Consider the following 24,118-nt stretch of genomic DNA (forward strand, 5'->3'; position numbering starts at 1 on the left):
GTGCGACAGACTAGAACTGTATATGAATTTAAACGGTGCAAGCTACACTTTAAGCACCCGTTATCTGACAACGTACAGATTACCGGGGGACATAAAAAACAGCAACAGGAATAAACATATACATACACACATACGGACACACACACACTCTTACACACACCAACACGTACATTAATTCACGACAGGGTCAGTATCCATAGCTTTTTATGGTGTCCGTCATGAAAACAATGTCTCGGGAAAACTCAAAACTCCTGAGTGTATGAAACGCAATGAAAAACAACGAAAATAAAAATGACAGAATCAGCTCAAATTAATCAGAATTCCAAAAATAATAGGCATAAGTAAATCAGGAAACAATGTCTCGGGAAAACTCATCTCGAGTGTATGAAGCACAAAGACAAAATGAACGAAAAGAAAATGACAGACTCAGCTCAAATTATTCATAATACCATTAAATAATAAACATAAATAGACAGGCAAAATTAAGATTACAATAATCATAAAAAGAAATCGTATGCGTGCCCTGCACATCAGTATATTCACTTTGTTTCCGGCAGCGCATTTAGGAAGTCAAGGACGACTAGCCACTGTCAATTCTGATACTAGAATGACATAATTGAGCGGAAGGAATCATGAAACACATTACGAGGGAAGAACAGTCTAACATTCCCCTTTTTAACCGTCACTTTTTGTTTCATGTGATAAAAATGTGAATTTCTACGACATCTCAGAGATGTTATCAGTCAAAAACTAGCAGATGCTGGATCAAAGTCCGAACAGATGCCATCTTCATTTGACCTATATAAGAGAAACTTTGTTTTGAAAACGAAAGGAGACGCATAAGAGGGACATGAATATTGATGAAATCTAATCATTTCATATGAGAGGTATAGTACAGGGTAATGGATACATTCTGAATATCTGCATATTTTGCACACATAAGCAGAATTGTATTTCTTTTTAGTACGACAACATTTGGAAATTAGATACCAACTCATCTAAACCGTTGTTAACTATCACCATATTAAATCCACACCAAAGTGGGTGTCACATTTTAAAACAAAGATGGATGAGAATTAATGCATGATTGCCGAACCGGAGGATTACGATTACATCTGGACCTAGATTTGTAATAAGTATGTACACCAACGCATGCGCAAAGACACGCGAACACGCACAGACGCTTTTTTAAAGATATTTTTTATTCGCATTTCGTTCGACAGTATCACCAATATTAAACGAATACAAACAAACAATAATTTATGCAGACTCATACAAACAAACAATGTGACTTCATACAAAAACTACAAAGAGGCCTATGCATGCAACAGTCTCACAATACAACACTAGACATAAGTCTTAAAATACGAATTCACCTTGATCAACTTGATCAAACTCATTAACATTTCCTTAATCGTACTCACACGTGCGCGCGCACACATACAGTACACGTACACTATTTCGTTCAACCAAATCACTCGCCATGACATATACACATCTCCTGAGTATACCGCCCTAACTTTATAGTTTCAAGGCCAACGAAAACGTGCTAGGCGTTTCTCCAACACGTTTAACGTATTCATACATTGCCGTGCTACCCCAAGAATATTCCACATCCGGAGAACACTTCTCTTGACGTCCGTACCCTTGAAATTATGCCTCGAGTATCTACTTCTCTCAAAGTGTCCGTTCAATGACTATCATCACGGCCATCAAATCACTAGTTTGAAATACCATAATTGGCCAATTAGTAGCCTGAACGCAGCTGACGTTCTAATCTCAAGTTTAAAGGTCGTATATCCCTTTTGCAAATATCACAACATTTTCGCATGGTTGAAGAATAATGTCCCCCGACAATATGTATGGAATCTTGCGGTAATACACCCCGGAGTTTTTGTTTTGTCTTTTTTTTTTCAAAGTCATGAAAACTTACCCCAATGCACTTGAGAATACGCTCCCCTTTGAACTGAAATAACGGTTGGGTATTCTTTTTCGGGGTCCGAATGTATTCACTGGAAATCTGCAATGTTGTTTCCCCCTCCATCATAAAGACATTTCTAGATTTACTGTTCTGAGGAAAGGTCTGAACTACCTATACTTCTATGATGTAGGAATTAAAAAGAATCTTATTTCCAGAGTTGCAAAATTGAAACACGAACTTTAAAGCAAGCACTTTTCCAGTCTAAGTTGTCTTTGTTCAATTAGTCTGCAATCAGTGCAATCGAAGTATCGAACCATATATTGCACAGAATGATATTTTTAAAACGACCCTTCCCAACGATACAAGGGAAACAGGTACACAGTTCGTAGCTTTTGTAGCCAACATCTTACACTGCGAAAAGTCCGGTGTTAAATATGAAACACCGAGCTGGTGTTAAATTTCCGGTGCTCATTCTTGGTGTTAGAGGTGTCATTTCAAAATATAGAATTGTTTTTTTTTAACAGTTTCTTAGTTACTGCACTTCTTGTTAATTTTGAACTTCAACTTCTTCCTTATCTTTATTCACCTTCAAACGCAAATTAAAACAGTTATTACTTAGTGGATACACACTACCAAGCCTTTAGCAACCTTTTTATGCTCCCAGTCTTTTGTCCTTGTCCGCAGCACCAAGTTACTTAAGTTATTTCATGGTACCGATATATCTTTTAATAATACAGCATTTTTGTTATTCAAACACTGCGAGATTTGTATGCAGTCTGGTTTGTGCGATATCTATGTGGTTCATTAGTTTATTACTCATCTATTTTTTTGTACTGGTGTAATTTTAGTTGGTCAAGACAAACATATCCGTTCTCCGTGTAAAATTATATGCCTATGAACTCGGGAACCTACAGTTTTACAAGCTTTAAAGCTTTTATGTAGGCCCCATCATATTTCTTATACTTACTAGTGACATTTTCATACGATGTGACCAGGTACATTTGTGTCAAGTATATTTTCTTTTTCTTTTTCTTCTACAATCAAAAGACATGATTGTATATATTTTGTACTCTTGTTTTGTTGTCAATAATTTTGTAATGCCATCATTGAGAAAATGGAAATATGAAATAAATTTGAACTGAACTGAACTGAACAAGACGATAAAGAATTTTCCGATAAAGTATTTGATTTTCGAAAAAATGTGAAAACACATTTACACCAAAGTAACACCGGGTGGTGTGGTCTCCTATTGAAGCTGGACGGGTGTTATACCATTGAAATTAACACCACAAATATCAAATCAACACCATGCGGTGTCATTATTGAATTAACTCTAGGCCAGTGTAAAAAAATATCACCAGCCACAGTGTCAAATTAACACCACGAAGTGCCAGGTGAACACTTTTTAACACCATCACAATACATTTTCTACACCTGTGGGTGTGGTCCTCTATTGAAGTTTGACCGGTGTTAGATTTAACACCCATGGTGTTGAATCTAACACCGATGTTTTTACAGTGTAGACATGAGGTATTTTACCTCATACACAACTGATCGCCACACGGCGGCTGATGTCCTCTCAACATTTTATGTTGCTTTCGTGAAAAACATGTGACTGTTCATTCAATGTAGTGGCGCTTGGTCGTGTGTGAACGTGTTCGTTCCGCCACGAGAGTGATGCATCGAGCGGTTTCTGAACGCATGGCGGTGATATATGATTGTGTGCTGATCATCAATCACGTGTGTAAACGGTGGCCAAGTAGCCAAACAGAACGTGACCAGAGTTAGTTATCACGAGTCAAAGGTGATCAGCATTTCGATATAATGATGCATGATAGTGAAACCACGGCGTCGTCACAGTCACAACGTCATAGCCGTGCGCTCGCTGCCCAACCCGTTCGCGGCCGTTGCAATTGAATGCGCTAAGTCTCCGTGACATGATTCTAGCTAGCTACGATACTAATCCAATACATTAGAAACTGCCACAGTAAACAGTCAGTACAACTGTCAGGACTGCTGCTCGTTGTAAGGGTTGTTGCAGTTACGCTTTCTCAACAGTTAGTTCTTGAACAGCTTACAAGACCCTTCCAATCATTCCAAGCCGCGTTATGGAAGCAAAAGGCAAAGACTTTAAGGCTTCCTTAAAGCGTTCAACATCAAAATAGCACTTCCTCAAAAAAAGGTGCCTCTCCCAAGCATTAAATTATTCACGTGTCTTCCGGAAAGTGGAGGGTAAATACAAGTTCCATTTGCAAGCAACCCATAAACAAGGGCGACCCAGTTTCCTGTACACTGCCATCATGGCAGGGTGACTACCATTATCCCCTATGGAGTCATCATTTTATGGGTATTCTCGGCTAACACAGAAGAACAGAGTGCTGTTAATTCAATTCCGTTTCTCCGTGTTTTTTTTTTCACTTCTCGAGAAGAGGATGAGTGATGTAGAGAGCATGGGGGGAAATAGAGGAAGAATTTCAGAATCGTGTATTTTCGTAAGACGATTGACAGATTCAATCGCATTCACAGTGAGGACACCCCTCCCAATACCGCAACCCCAGCACGAGAATTATAGGCGTTCATCATACCCAATGTTAAACAAGCTCGCAGAGTTTAAATCTTTAATAACTGTAACATTTCACTCTCTCTCCCACACCTTCTCCCTGTCTGTCTGTCTGTCTGTCTATCTATCGCTCTTTCTCGCTTCCAGTCTTAGTAGAACTTCAGCATGCGCCCGGACACAAGATCCAAGGCAAAAGGAGGGGAGATGGGGGGGGGGGTGGGGGGTCATTACGTGTTGTGTGAATGATACCGTGAATGTGAACGTCACCGGTATTCGAACAGAAAAAATACCCCTTATCCGCCAGACAAATTGAATTATCCGGCTGAACATAAATTGGGTAATTCATGGGAGGCCGCAGAGGTGGTATGAACATGAACCAATGAATCGACGGGAATATACAAAGATTTGTCCGCGATTTATTCCACGTACATTTGTAACTATCGTGGCGCAACATGCAAACGAATTGATATTGTTAATTAGGCAACCGAACCCTAATCAGCTTGATTTATCTCACTCAAGTAAACAATTTATTTATGAATTACATTTCTCTGATTCTTTAAACCAGCCCCCCCCCCTCCCATAATGGTGAAAACATGATTCCGAAAGGTCATCATTTCTTTATGACAAATTAAGCGCAGTTATCTACTTTTCATGTTTGTTTTTTAAGGGTTTGTTAAGTAATGTTTTCGAATGATATCTACAGACGCATTTTCCCCGGGGAATTTGGTAAAATTGCAAATCATTCACTTGTATTATGTTCCAATATTCTTAATATTTAAGTCTGAGTCGCGGCATTTTTCCCAAAAAAGAAAGAAAGAAAAAAAGGAGTGGTAATTTCAAAGGTACTCATGACTTTCTCTTTCCTCAGTATATCTCACATTATTAGAATTACAATCATTTAGGAGAAGCCAGTGCTGTACGCATAGGTGACCTCACACACACACACACACACACATATATATATATATATATATGTATATATATATATATATATATATATACATATATATATAAATATATTATAAAAATATAAATATAAAGCTATTATATATATATATAAAGATATTATATATATATATATATATATATATATATATATATATGTTTATACATTCATGCGTTTGTATGTAAATATGTGTTCATGGAGATGTGTACACATTTTGTGTACAGCCATCCCTCAATATAGACGAGGGGCGACACTTCATTTCGCCAGTGACATTTTCAACGCCTCTGCCCAAACGCGAAAAGCTATGCAATGGCGTTATTATTATTAGCAACGACCTTGACTTTCTAGGCACATAGTATATATTACATACCTCCTCTTTTTTTTTCTCCCATCCTACATACCTCCATCAAATTATGATACCTGAGTAACTTCGATAAAGGAGCTCAATTCACGAGATTTTTTTCTACGTCGTGAGATGTGCTGTATAGAAACAGCTACAAAAGCGGTCTTCTTTGGAAGGAGCAAATCAGAATACATTTTGCGAATAATGTGCTGACAAAAATTATGTGTGACGAAATCTTCCTTGTTTCTATTATATACGATCTTCTTTGAAGAAGTAGGGAATCCTCAAATAACCTACTTTTTGTCTAAACCGATCAGGCATAATTATGACAAGATATTTGTGAGTTTGTGAGATTCATCATTCATCCTCATTATATATATAAGCACTTTGGGCACTGTCTGTTTGGATAAGTACAATAGTTAGACAATAGATCTGTAAAAGTCTCATATGACAATCGTAACGTCAAAAAAAAAAATATCTGAGGGCATAGAATCATCTCACAGAGGAAAAGTCGTGGAATAATTTGTCAGGACTCCATCCAACTCCACTTCAGTGGTTGTCTATACTAGGCAATTGTCCGAGGGTTAAAGGGATTGTATAGTTTTGGTTGAGACCTAATTTCAGGTTCCTAACATTTTTCGGTGAGATAATGAGAAACCTCTTATGAAATATGAAAGTGCATGTAATTCCATGAGGAATTCAACGTTTATTTGATGAAAATCAATTTTGAAATGGCTGAGATATCCAAAACAGAGCGATTCATAATAAAGAGTGGGACTCACCTTTTATTACGATTGCTTCGTTTTACTTTGTGTTTGGATGTTTCAGTCATTCCAAACCCGATTTTCATCAAATAGTTAAAAGCCCAATTCTCATCTCCACCAATACTGTACCATCCCTTTAACTGAAAAGGGAATGATGATAATAATGGTAATGATAATAACTATAATGATGATAATAATAATAATAATAATGATAATAATAATAATAATAGTAATAACACAATAATTTATTAGGCGCTTAATACAGAATACGGAGACGAGGTATGCTAATTTTATTGAGCATTGAGCATTATTGAGCTAGTGATCACTAGTGTCTCTGTTCATTGTTTCATACTGTTTCAAGCTTCTCCTAGGTTTCCATAAGTCCGTAAAATGATATGAATCACAGCCTGGTCGATAATGCACTATACTGCAGTCAGTGCAAGAGAGAAAAAAAAAACGAGCATCAACAGTCGAGGTGCATATAATATGTCATTTTCTCCTTTATACATTTCGAAATCATAGCAAAACAAATGATGGAAACAGACCACCGACGGAAAAAAATACATATGGACGACACTTCATGAGAAATTATAAAAATACAAGCTGCCAGTGTCACGAAGACATACACATAATCAGCAATCAGACATTATCTACGACAAATCATGTTTAAAGGATCAGTACAGACAATTTATATAATGTCACATCATGTAGTACATAATTCGATAGTGCCATGTATACATTTGTAGAATTTATTGTGGTCCTTGAGCAGATGAACCAATACTCTGAAAAACCCAAAATATGATACACAGAACGAGGATGATGACATAGCAGGTTCACATATTCCTGTAATGTAGCTATATCATTACATTACAATTACCACTTGGATATTAACAGGGATCACTTGTGTAGAATTTACGCATGCTTTCTTCTTTTGTTTTGCTTCCTTGAGAACCAAATAATGCATTCCCATGTGAAGCTGCTATTTTATTATCCATGTTCCTTGTGATTTGTTATGATTTTGAAAACATTCTTTTATCTCATCCCCATCACTTAAAACTCTGTACCTATATATTAATACCAATATGTAGATAGTTCAGATGCAAAAGTCTGTATAAAATCATCTGAAAAATAAAATGTCCTTTAAACATTGCAGTCTGAACGATTACGTAACATATAAATGGAAACACTCATCAAAAGAACATGCCAGAGAAAATAGGTAAAGATGAGCAGATTCATAACAACACTGCACGGTACAGAGACTGCCAAATGATATTCTTTGCTTCAACTCGCTCGATTATTACGGGTAAATCAAGATATACGTCTCTCTTTCTCTTCCCTCTCACACACCTCATCATCCTCTTTCCTCTTTCTCTCTCTCTTTGTATGTATGTATGTATGTATGTATGTGTGTATGTATGTATGTATGTATGTATGTATGTGTGTATTTATCTATCCATCTATTTTTCTATATATCCATCTATTTATCTATCCATCTATCATCTATCTATCTATCTGTCTATCTATCTATCTATCTATCTATCTATCTATCTATCTATCTATCTATCTATCTATCGCGGTTGCTCTACAGTCCTGTATGACAATGAGAGATCTATCTATTTATCTATATCTTTCTTTCCATTTGTACCTTTTCTCGTGTCAGTATACATACCCCGCATTGATTCGACTTCAAAAGACAGTACTTGTGCTTGCATTGGGGAAGGACACTCGATCACTCGTGGCGACGAACATATCTAATTGACCGTGATTGTCCTTTGAGAGAAAGAATGAAGGAAAGAAAATATTTCATTGTCCTCCCTCTCCCCCTCTCTCTCTCTCTCACTCACTCTCTCCCTCCCTCCCTCCCTCCCTCCCTCTCCCTCTCTTAAATACTCTCCCACCTTTTTCCCCTCTCTTTCCCTCTCTCGACAGATGCCAAAAGCCACATCTAAGATCAGCACCTACTGAGAAGTTTGCTTAGGGTACAATAATGTCATTTTCCTGTGGCAAAACATTGACATTCTCAATTCTAGTCATTTTTGTCTCAATCTTTTCTTTCTATTTGAGAGCAAATTACATTTTGCGCTATACATTTTTTTTTCTCTGATTATGGCTGCCATATGAATCACGTGTTACGCCATAATTGTCGCTTATTCATATAGTGGTCGGTAGTTCAAATGTTCTGGCCTATAGTGCGAACCCTAGTACCCTTGTGTCACTGTGCACGAAATGAAATCAAACAAAAAATTATCCTACAGTTGAAACATCAAGCAATATAGTGTTCAGCGTTAACGAAATCATTGACTGTCAACTTGTGCACGTAATGCTTATAATGCTGCTTCTTTGGTAAACTCCATAAAAATCTTTTTCGTCAGTCAAGTATGTTGCCGTTCCGTTATCATTCACATCTAAGCCGTGAGCTAGAATACTTTCCAACAGAAAATGACGACTAATTTCACCGGGACATCACGTTTAGGGTTGGGTTGAGCAAAAGAACAAGGAATATAAGGCTTCAAGTAATAGGGTGATCATGATTATCGTTTGATAAAGTTTCTGTAGCATTGCAGTGAAATGTTTTCATGTGTGGAAAAAAGATGTCAACTCTTCATCTCACTTAGATGTTGAAGTCTTTCACATCTAACCTCCCGAAAATAATGAAAATGAATGGTACAAGTGTTACTTAGCAGCCTAATTCATATCTCGCAATTGTTCCCTAAAGGAGTGATGCCATGTTTTTAGTGCCAGCGGTGGAATAAAGGAGACCACAAAAGCACACAGACATATAAAAAGAAATTTACAAATGACAGACTTTCAGGGGCTGGGAATTCTCAGCTTATTGTGCAACATTGTGCCGTATTGACGGAACGTCATTATGGATTGCGTAGTTCGCCCAACCTTGGCTGATGGCGGTCGCTTTGTGTGGGCCGTCTTTGACTATAGAGTCAATAATATTCCTGGTGCTTTCCTTCCTAATTGTGTATATGACTGCTCAATGCCAGACCGGTTATAGACGCAGTGTCATCTCTATCCCCCCCCCCCCGCCTTCATCGCCCTTCTCCAGCACTAGACGTTGAGAATTCGCGTAGACACAAGCGCATCGCCACTTAAAGCACAGATGAAATAGGTTTTGACTATCAGTCGCTGAATGGCGAAGAAAGAATGAAAGCAAATCATAAGGTACTGACAATCTTAGAGCTAAGTGCACTTTTGTGTCCTTTTTTCCCCTGCTTCCTTTTGCAAAAACATATTACGGATTTTGCATGCATTCTGTTTGATACAGGTCAGCATTGACGAGTAGTGGAGAAAGCGTTTTTCCCTTGACCGTACTCCATTTTCGGTGCCATTGATGGTCGTGCCATTATCAGGGATAAGTGGAGGTGGGAGGGGGTGGTATCCAAAATAAGATATTGGTATTGCTCTTTTTGTTTTTCTAGAGGGAGATCCTTCCCATTAGTGTATACTGTATTTGTTCGAGCCTGGAATGTATGCCGAATTCTTTCGATTATGTCGTGTCGTACGTGGGTCGTGCATCGGTTCTCCTTGTTAGTTAATGTGTTGTTGTCCTGCATGTATATTTAGCAACACGAGAATTCATCCCGAGGATTTGGTTCTGATTTGCACAACAGAACAGTTTGCTGTTTTCACTGACATCATCGGTGGCAGGGATATACTTTAGTTCATTTTATCATCAACGAAGAAAAATATTCTTCAGCAAATGCGAAACAAGCATTACATCCAGTCAAGCGGTAAATGAGTTGATAGCAATGAAGGAATGTAGTCATCCAGCTTGGATGATTTTCATTGCTTTTCTGACATGACAGCAACGTCTGGACGCAATTGAAACATCGTTATTTTGACAAAAGTAAGCAAAGACTGCTACCAAACGGGGAAAATAAAGCATTACTACACCTCATAAGTATACTTGTTAAGTACTTGACAGCGAAAAGAACATGTTTACTCATTGTTCTTCTTTTTAATTTCTCAATCTCATTCTTCTTTCTAATTGTTCTCATTATCTTAGATACTCATACAATTCTGGTCTTAGAAGCACACAAAATACAGTGAAATAGAAGAAATTCCCCATTCAAACCATTTTATTTTCCATTTCTATTCTAACTTTTGTCTGGTGGCATTTTTCCATCATCTGTTTTCCTTCTTTCTCGCCAAACAACGAATGAAACGAAAGTGCGGATATACGAAGAGATACAAATCGATTTTAAGGGATGGTCAATAGAATATAAAATTGATCATTACCATTCTATTTTGTGACATCGATATAATCATAATGAATATCAGTATTAAGTGTAGTATTCGTGTACTCGATCATGCCATGTGTGTTTGAGTATGTGTTTTTAGACGGCGTGTAGGCGTATTTTGAGTTGAGAATCTTTAGCACAATGTAAAAATGAACTCGCTAGGGAAGTGCCAATAGTACAAGATACCTGAAAAAATAAAGAAGAAAGTGTGCATGAGGTAATGTATGGGTTGGTATTGGACTAGAACTTATTGACGATTATGTTGAACCGAGATCTTTCCTATTGGTACTCTGGAAGCAGCGGTGCAAGTAATTGAAACGAATAAAGACCTGATAAAATGAATTGTCCATTTCGATATTAAACTAACTTGGTGGGCTTTCAGACTTATTGACAGGGTTAACGGTGCAGTGAAGCCTGTTCACACAGCAAGTCGATCGAGAATCAACAATAGTAAAGGGCTTTGAACTAGAATGTCTCCAATCAAAATAGACCCCCCCCAAAAAAAAAAAATAGAAACAAAAAAACAAACAAACAAACAAAACTGTACCTAGATATTGATCGTAAATTTATATTGCGCTGTTGGCGCCATGGGACACACACACACACACACACACACACAAATATAATAAAATCATCCACGTGATTACAAAAATACATCCCTTGATTAAAAGAGCGTTTGTGTGTCTCTCCCAACTATGAATATTACACACACAGATGAAAGAAAAGGGCATAATGCCTCGTGCTTCTTTTCCCCTACATTACAAACTGAGAGAACCGTTGAAAGCGCTGTTCCACTGCATTTCCAAGTCGCCCGCCATAGATAAAGTGAAATCAGATGAATTGAATAATACAAATGTCCTCAGTATCAGACATCACAATAAGCAAATTTTGGAATTTTGTAAAGTTTCCCACGTTTGTCACCGAAATTTTATATAGGTCGCTACCGTTTGGTCAATTTTGACACACACCTCAACCATTCTGGCTTTCGTTGTCAGAGTCAATTGGACTACGGTGTGGAGTTTTGCTCTTGAAAGAGATTTTCATTTTCGATGGTTTGTGCATAATTATTTGCACAAATCGAACTTACCCTTAGGCATTAATTTTGCTGTTAAGAAAGGTTGTCTTAACAAACCGATGTTACACTGGACGCCCTTCCCTTCCCACTAACCTTCACCATCCCACCCACCCCCCCCCCTCCCTTTGCATAAATACACCTGCAGTTTAATACACATTACACAGTCAAGACGCACAATATACTTGATTATTGACGCAACACTGTCTGGTAAAGAAGAATATGTAGCACATCGCTCGTCAACGAGTGGTCGGGAACAGAGCGATGGACGTCGAGCGGAAATCATGTTATTACCATTTCCATCGTTAATTACAAGTCGCATCTCTATGGAGATTCGCTACCGTAGGCTTTTATGAAGGATTTCTCCAGAAGGCCAAAGGGCACTGCATTGATCCTCTCTGTCATTGAGTATAGTTGTATTTTTATATAGAGTATGCCCTACATGCAAATTTTTCGATTAGGGTGATATCATACAGCACAGATTCTAAGTATGAAATAGCCACCTTGCAAATTGTGCATGTTTTTCATCTCTGCAAAATGCTGGAAATAGGGTGGATGTATTGAACACTGCTCGAGTCTCTATATTCGGGATTTCGTCGCACAGCATTGAGTAAATCATCATACTACTTCCAGGCGTAGGTGTATACCGTGCGGATAGAGAAAATGTATGCTTTATAAAAATCATATTAATGGATTTGCTGAGAATAACATCCAAGTGAAACGATGCCTATGATGTTAATGTATTGGTTTTCTTTGTTTTCCTCCCTGTTCCTTTTTTTATCATTCCTACTGTGTGATTTTCTACCATAATGGATTTTCCGATTAGTGCTCTTCCTTTAAGGCAGAAATATTTAAGATATGTTTATATTTAAATTTGTACAACTTCCTCGCCATGATCAAATCCATTGACTAATGTAACACGGCAACCCAGTGGTCCTTTGCAAACAGATTAAAGAATCTCTTATTTGAAACTGATGGCAAATATTTCACTGAAATCGAAGTGCTCTTCATGACTTCCCGCTGCTGCTAAGAACTCGTTAACACCACCACCACCAAGACAACGACTACGACGACAACAACGACGACGACGACGACGACGACGACGACGACGACGACGACGACAACAACAACAACAACAAACAAACAAGCAAACAAACAAACGACAACAATCAACCGTTGTGCTTCATGTACCACCCCCGGGAATTAAGAACGTTGGTATATTGTTGTTGTTTTTTAAGTTTGGTATGCGTATGATCGTTCATTATCAACTTGTTCCATGAAAAAAATAAAACAACAATTAAATAGTGAGCAGTTCAAAACCAGTAACCATGGCTACGCAAACATAGCATTCTCCAAAATGACGCCCCCATGCTATAGAGATCAGTGTAATGAACTTTTACTTTCTCCCCATCCCTTCCAGTTTTATAACCATCCATACCATCATTCATCTTGAGGTAACAATCTCAAGAAAACAACACCCCTTTTTTCTTGGTCAAATCACTCAATTCCCAGACTTTCTTTCGCTAACTCATTCAGACCCACAACGCTATGGCATTAGCTCTGATGATGAGTTGATGAGACTTGCAAGTTTTGTTTTCCCGGTGTGGTTTTGAAGGAGTCAGATCCGATCTTCCACTCCATGTACTTTAATAATATGCTGTCGTTCTCTTTTTTTCGTGATTATTTTTTTATTTCCTGTATTTCCTATCTCAGTGGTTACGTTGCCGAGGATCTGATTTACCGAGTTGACTGATCCCCATTTACTTGAATCAAACGTCGTGGCAATAACTTCATGAATAAACACGTCTTTCCAGCCCCCCCCCCCCTATTTTTGCGAAAAGTATTCTGAACTATTCTAAAATGTTATTCTTAATTTCAACGCAGCTGCGGGCCAGACGAGCGCTAAGATTTTGAAAGAAATACAGTGTATTCAGCCATTTAATCATCTACGATTATGAATTCTCCAGATATTCACTTTTTGAGCTGGCAAGGGAAAAGAGGAGGCGCACGCAAATGACAATGTGACCTGTTGTTCAACTATAAATAACTATACTGCGTGGCGATTGAGGGTACGAAAAGCGAAGAGCACGAAGAAAGTCTTTAACTTGATTATGCCGTTTGGCAAATTTCACTGTACCATACCGAACAGATATCAAAGGGCCGGTGTAAACAACAATGTATTTGATCTCTAGAATCATTCCATGTTGTGTATGGTTCTTCTTGCCGTGTTTTCCAACACGACTTTAAATCATTATTAAGGTGACGGGTTGTCTGTGGTAGACGTTTCTCCTTTCGGCAACCTTGGAGAATCTGCTTTGATTTGAAGACAATAGTCCTTAGAATTTGTATGACCTTCCATTGCTCACGTAATAGCAGGATTTGGATGAATACGCCTACGAGATGGGCAGAAGTCCAGCAAATAAGAAATAGATCAGACATGATTGGACATGATGGAGATAGAATGAATAGTTAATGTCTGGGTACTATGTGTTTACTAGTATTTATTTCATTTTATTTTCATTTCCGATAAAAGTATACAATACAAATGACATTTACATAAATAAGAAAATGAGTACAATGTGACTTTTGCATGTCCAAATGAAATTAATGCAGATATTTTTTTTGTTTACAATAAGACAAAACATACATGTAGTTTAAAGAAATACATGGGCAAACTGTAACTGAATCGTATCAAGGAAAAGATGTCGGAAATGGACGAAACTGCTAAAAAGCCTAGAATACAGTCCCCTCGTGAGTAATCTAGTAATAGTCAAACGAAACAATGAGACGTATTGCAAGGGAAACAGAGGGAACATATTGCATTAAAAACAAATCATACACACACAAACGCACACACAAACAGAAACAAAGCAGCTCTCTTACATACTCGTTGAAAGAATAAACAGGAGGTAAAAGGTCAGAAAAGGGGCAGGAAGAGGAGGACAGGGGTATGCAAAGGTACCGATGAATGCTAATACTTCATGAATGTGCTTGATTCGATGCGTTATTTTTAGTTTTTGTTTTGGATGTATTCGTTTGTATATTACGGAAAGAGTGCAAGGAATAGAGAGAAAGAGGGGGGGGTAGCTGTATAATACATGAGGTATATTATAGTGATATTCTATGCGCATGGACTCGACTTCAATTAAACAGAGATGGCTATCTTCAAACGTAGAAACGATTAGTATTGGAAATTGGAGGGGGATGCTTAGAGACTGGAGATTCAGCCAGACTAAGTAACACACAGACAATAACAAAGGGACATAATGGGAGAGATAGATAGATAGATAGATAGATAGATAGATAGATAGATAGATAAATAGATACATAGATACATAGATGGATAGATAGAAAATTATATATATATATATATATATATATATATATATAGATAGATAGATAGATAGATAGTTAGATGGATAGATAAATAGATGGATAGATGGATGGATAGATAGATAGGTATAATAGATAGATAAATAGAAAGATGGATAGACAGATAGATATATATACTGATAGATAAGTACATAGACAGATAGATAGATAGATAAATGGATAGATAGATAGATAGATAGATAGATAGATAGATAGATAGATGGATGGATAGGTAGAGAGGGAGGACGGAAATCGTGGGTGAAGTGAATGATGAAAGGGAACGAGGTTGCCGTAGGTAGAATAATACGAGGGTCCAATCTATGAAAATAACTACACAGCTAGAAAAAAACATAATAATGCGATTAGAAAACACCACCACTGTTGTTCTCAACTGATTATCCCGATTGCCTTGTTTATTGTGCCTGTTGTATAACTGGTCGAAATTAGACTCTCTCCGCGATGATTATAAATAGCGGTTTTTCGCCCAAGCCACCGTGTCGACCTGTGTAATATTTCTCCCCGAGGAAAAGCTTCCGCGCGCCAAAATTGATTATCCTCGCAGCCCACGAATATGACGCCCATAGTAGACAGTCATTATGAAACTTCCAACGATATTGCCGAGACGCAATATGACCTCCATTCTGTAGACGACTATATCCCGTTTCTGTATGTTGTTTTGTTTTGTTTTGTGCTTTTTTTTTCTGTCTCTCACTGCTTGAGCGAGGAAGAGCGAAGAAGAAAAAGACAATGGCCCCCCAAAAAAGACAACAACAACCACAACCGTGCATAATTTGTCGGTGTCAGTGATAATGTGCATCAAATTTACTGCGCGCATATTACGAATCCTGTCGATTTTCCAACTTGCAATACAGCTTCCTGAAATGCCTATGCAAATTACAAGTTTAACAGGAGTGTTGTGTTCTTCTTATCTTTCGCCTTTGTAAAAACTATTACCTACACAGCTTAAAACGTTCTCCACAATCACGTAAAGAAAAATATTATCATCGCACGATTATTTTCAGTCTTTCCCTTTTGGTCATACTCGCGGTATTGAAATGGAAATGCATATAAACAAAATGATATACTATGCACTGAGAGCCTCTAGTTGATATTTTTCATATCCCGATGACAGGAATAACAGTACTTTCTGAGGGCATGGCCCCGAAGAAGATGGTGCTCGTCCCGTCACAGGGGAATCTATAGTTTTGCTGGAGGTTCGAAATAATGTGTGATATATTTGTTATAATTTCTATGTCCTTAAACAAATATTTGACCCCCCCAAAAAAAAAAAAAACAACAACAACAAACAAACAAACAAACAAACAAACAAACAAACAAACAAACAAACATGTTTTTACTTACAATGGCAATCTAGTTTGGGTGATTGTTTACATGCATATGATTGTAAAATTGCAGCACATAGATCAGTGTACAGCGCGCAGTGGACGTGATTAGTGGTGGATGGGGCCGATACCGATAGCACTTTACACACGCTATCGATGACTTTACCATGAATATGACGTCATATTTTATCGTGTAGTGCACTATACAATGGATATGACGTAATAGTATGGCACATTAATCATTTTTACTCAACTGAAATTTTGTTTTCAACATCGCAATGCTATATTTGGTCACATGACGCTATGAAGATCGATCAGCGGACAGGATTTCATTGACGAAGGATTACATTATATCGTAATTACGTTAGTTCCTTGCTTGTATTTGCGATGTCGCTGTTTTGCTATATTAGCGAAAGCAGTAACTATCTCTTAGAATGAGCTGATTCTTTTCTACTTTGTATTTATGTTAACCACTTTTGTTCGCCGTTGAAATTCATTGCATTCTATTGGTTATGTGCCCAGAAACAAAAATCACGAAAAATTATATTCAAACAAATCCACACATATCATACGAATTACAATTAGGGCACAGCTGTCTCGACTCTTGTTCAGTTTGTCTGTTTGTTTGCTTTATTTTTCTACGCATCCTCACTGCTGTTTGTATCTGCTGTCATAACTGCCTCCATCTCTCACCTTTCTCTTTATCTCTCTCTCTCTCTCTCTCTCTCTCAAAAAAAAAAAACCCACAATAACACCATGTCATTCATCTTTGAGTGCGGTTCCCCCCCCCCCAAAAAAAAAAGATAGAAAAGAAACAACCCAAGGCTTGAGAGAGAGATAAAAAAAGAGAAAGAATTATGAACGAGAGAGAATATATATATATATATGTATATATATATATATATATATATATATATATATATATATATATATATATATATATAAACATGTTGCGAATCCACGTATTGGCTCCAATATAACGAAGAATCAAGAAATAAACCAGTAATGCATTATTTTGCCAATAAAGAATGAGTTTATTGTACTCAAATTTTCGGTGGCCTCCACCTTCTTCAGGAGTTTCCCCGTCGAGACTCCTGAAGAAGGTGGAGGCCACCGAAAATTTGAGTACTAAACTCATTCTTTATTGGCAAAATAATGCATTACTAGTTTATTTCTTGATTCTTCGTTATACATATGTATATATATATATATATATATATATATATATATATATATATATATACATACATAATCCCTATTATTATATATATCATATAAACAGACAGACAGACAGAGAGAGTGAGAGAGAAAGAAAGATAGAGAGGGAGATGGATTCTGAAAGAACTTGTAAGTAGCTGTTCGTTGGTCCTACAGTCGATTAGTTGAGGAGAGTATAAGTGACGTTATGATGGCAATGTTTCCGAGTCGGACGCATTAAAAATCGCTTGTCTAGGTACTCAGCGCATCCGTTTGACATTTCTGTGCCTAATTCTCCACAGGCGCGCCTGTCAAAAGCGATAACGCGTCACACGGCCGGCATCAAATATGAATGCAATTCATCAAAATATAAAACTTCAATATTATTGGTGCTGTCTGCCTCCCCATACCTCAAGAGAGTTTTTTTTTTCTTTCGTTTTTTTTTTCTTTCATGCTGTTATTTCGCAAGGGAAGCCAAGTCATGCGTACACATCACTTATGTTGTGCTCGCGGTCCGTGAAGGAGCAGGCATAAAATAAGTCCCTTGCCATTACGCGACCACGTCAAGCGTGCCTTGATAGCCGGTCGCATGAGGAAGGCAAGGCGGGAAGCGGGGCCGTGCTCATTCGTCCCGCCGTCATTCTACCATTCTTAATTACCCGACACGCTCCATTGCCACTGTGTATCATCAAACGAACCTTCGCCTTGCAACCTGCAGGGTGACGCGAACGTCTTACGGTCGTTACATCTCTCCTCGTGAGGTAGACAACTCATTCCACGGGGAGCATGTTTCCTTGAAAGTGTTTCAACTTCACACAATCCCACCATTCTAAACAAGAAGAATTTCTCGTGAATCAAATAATGATTGCAAAAGCCAACGGGTCCAATGAGTTCAATGTCACCTCCCCCCCCCCCCCCCCAGCTGTTTGTGCGCTATTTGATTTATTTATTCTTATAACAAATACAATTTAATGGATTAGAGCGAAATCACGCGAGAACATCTTGATGTTTGTATGGCAGGAAATGTATGGCAAAATACCCGGTATTTTGGCTGCCGAGAACAACAATTTATATAAAAACATACGGCGCTGGGGGAAAGGCAATTGTCGCATTGTCTCATTCGTCGTGTACGCACTGCATTTCCTTCCAGCAATACATTGAAGAAATTTGTATAAATCTCACATCCAATTCATTTTTCAGGATATGCTTTATTTTCTCTCGACATGATATGTCAAGTTTCACTTAAACTAGTGACATATCGGAGGTCACCCACAAATGCCTGCCGTGTATCGAACCCTGTTAGTGATAGCCGTCGTAGAGGGCGTTCCCTGCTTTTCCTGGTCGTGGACGCCTTCCAATGATTACGATTCTTCGTTTTTGCTTGACGTTTGCCCCCCCCCCCCAAAAAAAAAAAAAAAATACAAAAAAGAATATTTAAGAAAAGAGAGAAATGTTTCCTAAAATTGCGACCCACCCTAAATTTACGCTCACGCCAGAATTGAGCACTCTGGACACGGTAGGTTGAATGAACCACGTCCGTCCTTAGAGATTCCGGGTGACGCTGATGTACCAAGCGCAAATTGAACATGGCATGTTCAGCAAGTACATATATAATTAGGTAGCTGCTCCTTTTCTTTCAGTCATTGTGTCTCATCATTCCGGGAAGGGGGGAGGGTAAAGTGACGATTCCGCATGCTTTTCCATCACCAATTGACGATAAGGATTACCTATAGAAGTCACCTTGAACAGATCAAAAGGTTAATTCACCCAAGTTTGATTTTGCGATCTTAAATCCGATGTTGTTGTCTGCACTAAGAATAGTCACCAATGGGGGACAAATCAACCGGTAAAATTTTCCTGGAAAATATCTCAACGTTTACGATACGCATTCTGAGTTGAGAACACGTAAAGTGTGAAAGAAATGCAAGACAGAAGATCATTAGAATCCTGCCATTTCTGAGAGCTGATTATCATCAACAAAACAACAACAGCAGCAACTGCAACTGCAACAACACGATGAAATTCAGCTCTAAATTTCGGCGCAGTGGAGGATTATTCATGATGACGACTGTGTGATCGCCTAACCATTTTACGCAGTACCTCTTAACCCACCCGCCTCGTATCCCCCTCCCTCCCCCGCCGCTGGCTATGTCAATGATTATTCAAAGAATTAAAGATCTAAATCTTCGGCGACTTCGCTGGGTATACCTGTTGCAAAACAACCTGATCGAAAGAGTTCATCGTACCCGCTCATAGTCCCTTGTATTGAGAATGGTGTTCGATTACCTTGTGTCTTTGGCGAATGTTTGTCTGTAGCAAACATCAGCTCTCCCCGTTACGCGCTATCCCGCCGGTGATACATCTGGGGTAACCCAATAAAGATTGTAAAAATATGCCAGATTCGGTCTCTAACTTATGCTGATTGTCCGTATTGATTGAATTCAGCTTAAATAGAAACGGTAAGAATCCCAAAGGAATAGAGATAACCGTGGCCATGAATCTCCCCCCCCCCCCCACCGTAGATGTTTATATTTCACGCTTAAAGTTTTATTTCATTGTCTGCATGGTCTGTGCAGAGTACTTGATTACGAAAGGACCACAGCTTAGTATCACACGTATGCACGTGTGACGTATGCATGTGCACTCAATTTCACCGTGATTATATCCATGATGACTATTTTTGTCGAAGAAAAAAATGTATAAACAAACAAACAAGCCAACCCAGGGAGCTGTTTATACTTTCCGCCGAACACTTAAATGTCAGGTTGAATTTCGAAGAGGAGCAAACTTATCACAATTTGATTGCATAGCCAGCATTTTACATTATCTCAGATGATAGAAGCGAAAAAAACAAGTGAATATCGACGACAAGTCTCAAAGACAGATGTTATCGGTGTTGAGTTTGTCTCCGCCTCTAAAAGAGCCCCCGAGTTGGTCGAACTTTGCATCTGATGTGTTAAAAACAAACAATTTGGTAGTTTAACGGACGCAGAGACAGACAAACACAGAGTCAAAAAGGAAAAGGGAGAGGAGTCGAAGAAGAATCGGAAGGAGGAGGATGAGTAAGAAGAGGACGAGGAGGAAAAGAAGGAGGAAGAAGAAGAGTAGAAGAAGAGAAATAGAAGAAAAGTAAATGATGAAATGTGGAGATTTACAACATAATGTGAAACGTGATAAGACTAGCGGGCATATGAAGTGTATACGAGAATTGGAAGGGCCGCGAGAACTGGACGATCAGGTTTTTCGAGTATATATACGCGGCTATGCCCGTTGATGCGGAGTTGTTTTCGTTTCCCCCACAGTGAGCAGAGCGGATGATAGCGGTGACGTAGATATTTCATTACGCTCTTGATCACCCACCATCTTCATCTTCAAAGTTTTATAGTGCTCCCTCCCCCTCCCTCCCTCCTTCCATCCCTCCCTCCCTCCCTCTCTCTCCTTCCCTTCCTATCTCGCTCTTTCTCACTCTGTTTCTATCGCCCCTTCTGTTATTATTTCCATGTATAATTTTTTTTTCTCTACCTCTTCTACATTTTCTTCTGTCCCTGTCTTCTTCCCTTGCTCACATTCAATTTCTGGAGAACACAGGCACGTGGCCGTTAATGGAGATGGTTATGACACCCGTTGGGGTTGCTTTATACGTAACTGTTTAAACATGTATATCGTATCTCCTTTTCTGTTCCTACTTTATCTTCTATAGCTCCTTCATCCCCTCCCCCGTCCCCATGTCTTAGTGGTTTCTTTTCTTAACAGGCTCAATGCACATTACAACGTTATCGGATTAACGAAAATGTATACAGTTGGATAAACAGAATACTTCAGTTTTATTTCTGTCATATTTGCATTTCAGGAATCGACCGTGGTTAATCTTCAAGTTATTCTATGTGCAAGTTAAGAATAAAAGCAAAGAATGAAAGTAATGTCAATAAAACCTGAATGTGTTCTTTCATTGAAATGAACTTAAACTTGACTTTATCGCACATTCTCGCCAATATGTTTGAGAAACTAAGCTCACTTTTATTAAGGGTCACAGTTTCACCAGATCTAAAGTGAAAAGTCCGATCTTCCCCAAGCTCCCTCTACACGGGGTAACATTGTCATATATCTCTTGTATCGTACATGTGTTAATGGCAACAACAATATGAATATTAATCATTATAGGGAATACATGAATAGCTTTTTACGTAATGGAAAAGTAAACATGCCAGAGGCTATAGCAACTGCGATAGAATATTACCATAAGTTGTTCCTTAAGGACCGATGAAATAAAGGTATAAGAAAACCACCACATACTGATATAGGCTGTTTGGAAATTACGAAACGAAACATATGTTTCTCCTTTCATTCACCAACTTCAAAGAGAGAAGAGTTTATTGGGACATGCAGCCTTTAATCAATTTCCAATTGAATATGAACTACATGTTCCCATTTCTTACAGCGATTTCCGGCTCGTGTTTCGTGTTTCGTGCTTTCCTCTCAATTTGCCCCTGCATTCATATATTTCATTCAATCTCCATATCCGCTTTTACCTGTCCTGTCCTCTCGTTTTTGGTCACTATACTCCAGCAGTAGTATGTGATGTAATCCCTCGCCTTCCAACTTTGTAGTATTTTCGCGTTTTTTGTGAACCAAACATTACACCAAGTTCTCTTTTTCACCACAATCCTCACCTCCACATATGGCCCTCTTTCCCTCGCTCCTCCTTCGCTCCCTCCCTCGCCCCTACATTTCTTTCTTTTTTTGTATGATCTATACCCATTCCTCTATCTATATCTCTCTTGCCCACGTTTTGCAGTCCCTGATATGCTTACGTCTAATACCCTTCTGCCTCGCCTCTTCATGGCCCGAGGACGCGACATGTGTAGGGCTGTTCAGCGTGTTGCCAGCTTCACCAGAGAGCGGATATACGACGTTATCTGGTTCACTCGTCTGCGAATATGAATTATGATGACTAGCCGGCTCAAATTGGCGAGATAAGATGCTTTCAACACCGGAGCCGCGAGGCAGACATACTAGGGGTATAGTATGATCAAGAGGGAATGATGTATGGCAAAGGAAAACACGCACACACTCGCCGAACATTTATCTTCCATATCAATCAGAAGCTGGACAACGCTGAATGACAATTTGACATTGTTATCTGAAAAAAAAATGCAATGCAAATAAGATAGATTTACGATCGCTCAACGACAAAAAAAAAGTGTAACGATGTTTTTTTCTTAATGAATGAATGAGTGGTGTTTAAAAAAGTTTGAAATTACACCTCACACTAAAATTTGTTGCAGAATATCGGGATAGTTTGATATCCGATGAGATACACTTTATACAATAAGACATATCAATTTACTGTCCCGCAAATTAGTGCATTTCTTGCGTATAATAAGATGACTTTCAAATCAGATGATACTTACAATGGATTGAATACACCTATCAGAATGTATTGTAAGAATTCTGACATATCATGTTGTTTCGAAGTGATAACAACATCATCATTGTTATTATTGTCATTTTCATTCATAGCTTTATAATTTTTATCATTATTGTCATCGATTTCGGGAGGAGTATCAATACTTTTTATTATCATCATCACTGTCATCATTATGACTGTCAATTATTTTAGTTGTTAGCATTAACATTTAGTTACATCACAAAGCTAGACAGTCTTGTCCGCCTACAGCGGAAGATGGCGGCCTACTTCCTTTTTGAGTTTATCGCCGACATTGGCTTAATATAGGTCAAGCTGGTAATATTTAGGCCGGAACCACAAACTCAAGGATGCCACCCCCTACTCATTAGTGACCAACTGCGCCGTGGTTCCCGGACAGATATTGGCTTGTTGGTCCGGCAGATTTAGCCACGTAGTGCAACCTGTGATTAGGCTGAGACCCTGAGAGTTACCGCACCACCGAAGAGAATTTTGAAATGACGTCCATGTTTTCACGCTGCCATCACGATGCCCTTATTACGCTGTGAACACGTCTCGTAAACTCATAGAGACTACATTCGGGTCGGTTTTGCTGCACATGCAATGATGCGAACAGACCATGTCATCCTACAGCCCCTTATACACAATTCAATGAGGCATACTGTGCATGTTTCAGTATAGGCAATGGAACATGATTATGATAACTGAACTTGCGTAAAACTTTTTTTTTGCTAGTTGATTCTTTACGTTCACAGTATTGATAGCATGTTCAATGAAATTAGGCTAATCTTGAACCTTCTTTCTTGGTACTAAGATGTGTCAAAGACAAAACTGAATAAACAGAAACCTTGCACCTCAATAAGTACCTTTAAAAAAGTGTCCCCCATTAAAAAGGGGGCCATGGAAACAGAGAAGAGGAACA

The 24,118-nt window shown here is 38.5% G+C and overlaps 1 protein-coding gene across 1 annotated transcript in view; it reads left to right on the forward strand.

Moving 5' to 3' along the window:
- The window catches only part of LOC139728822 (synaptotagmin-15-like), a 60,400-nt gene that overhangs the window by 12,623 nt on the left and 23,659 nt on the right, over positions 1–24,118 (forward strand). The window lies entirely within an intron of this gene.

The sequence above is a fragment of the Diadema antillarum genome, unplaced genomic scaffold (assembly GCF_040938485.1).
Source record: "Diadema antillarum isolate AM-2024a unplaced genomic scaffold, OU_Dant_1.0 seq00000203_RagTag, whole genome shotgun sequence".
Taxonomy (NCBI): domain Eukaryota; kingdom Metazoa; phylum Echinodermata; class Echinoidea; order Diadematoida; family Diadematidae; genus Diadema; species Diadema antillarum.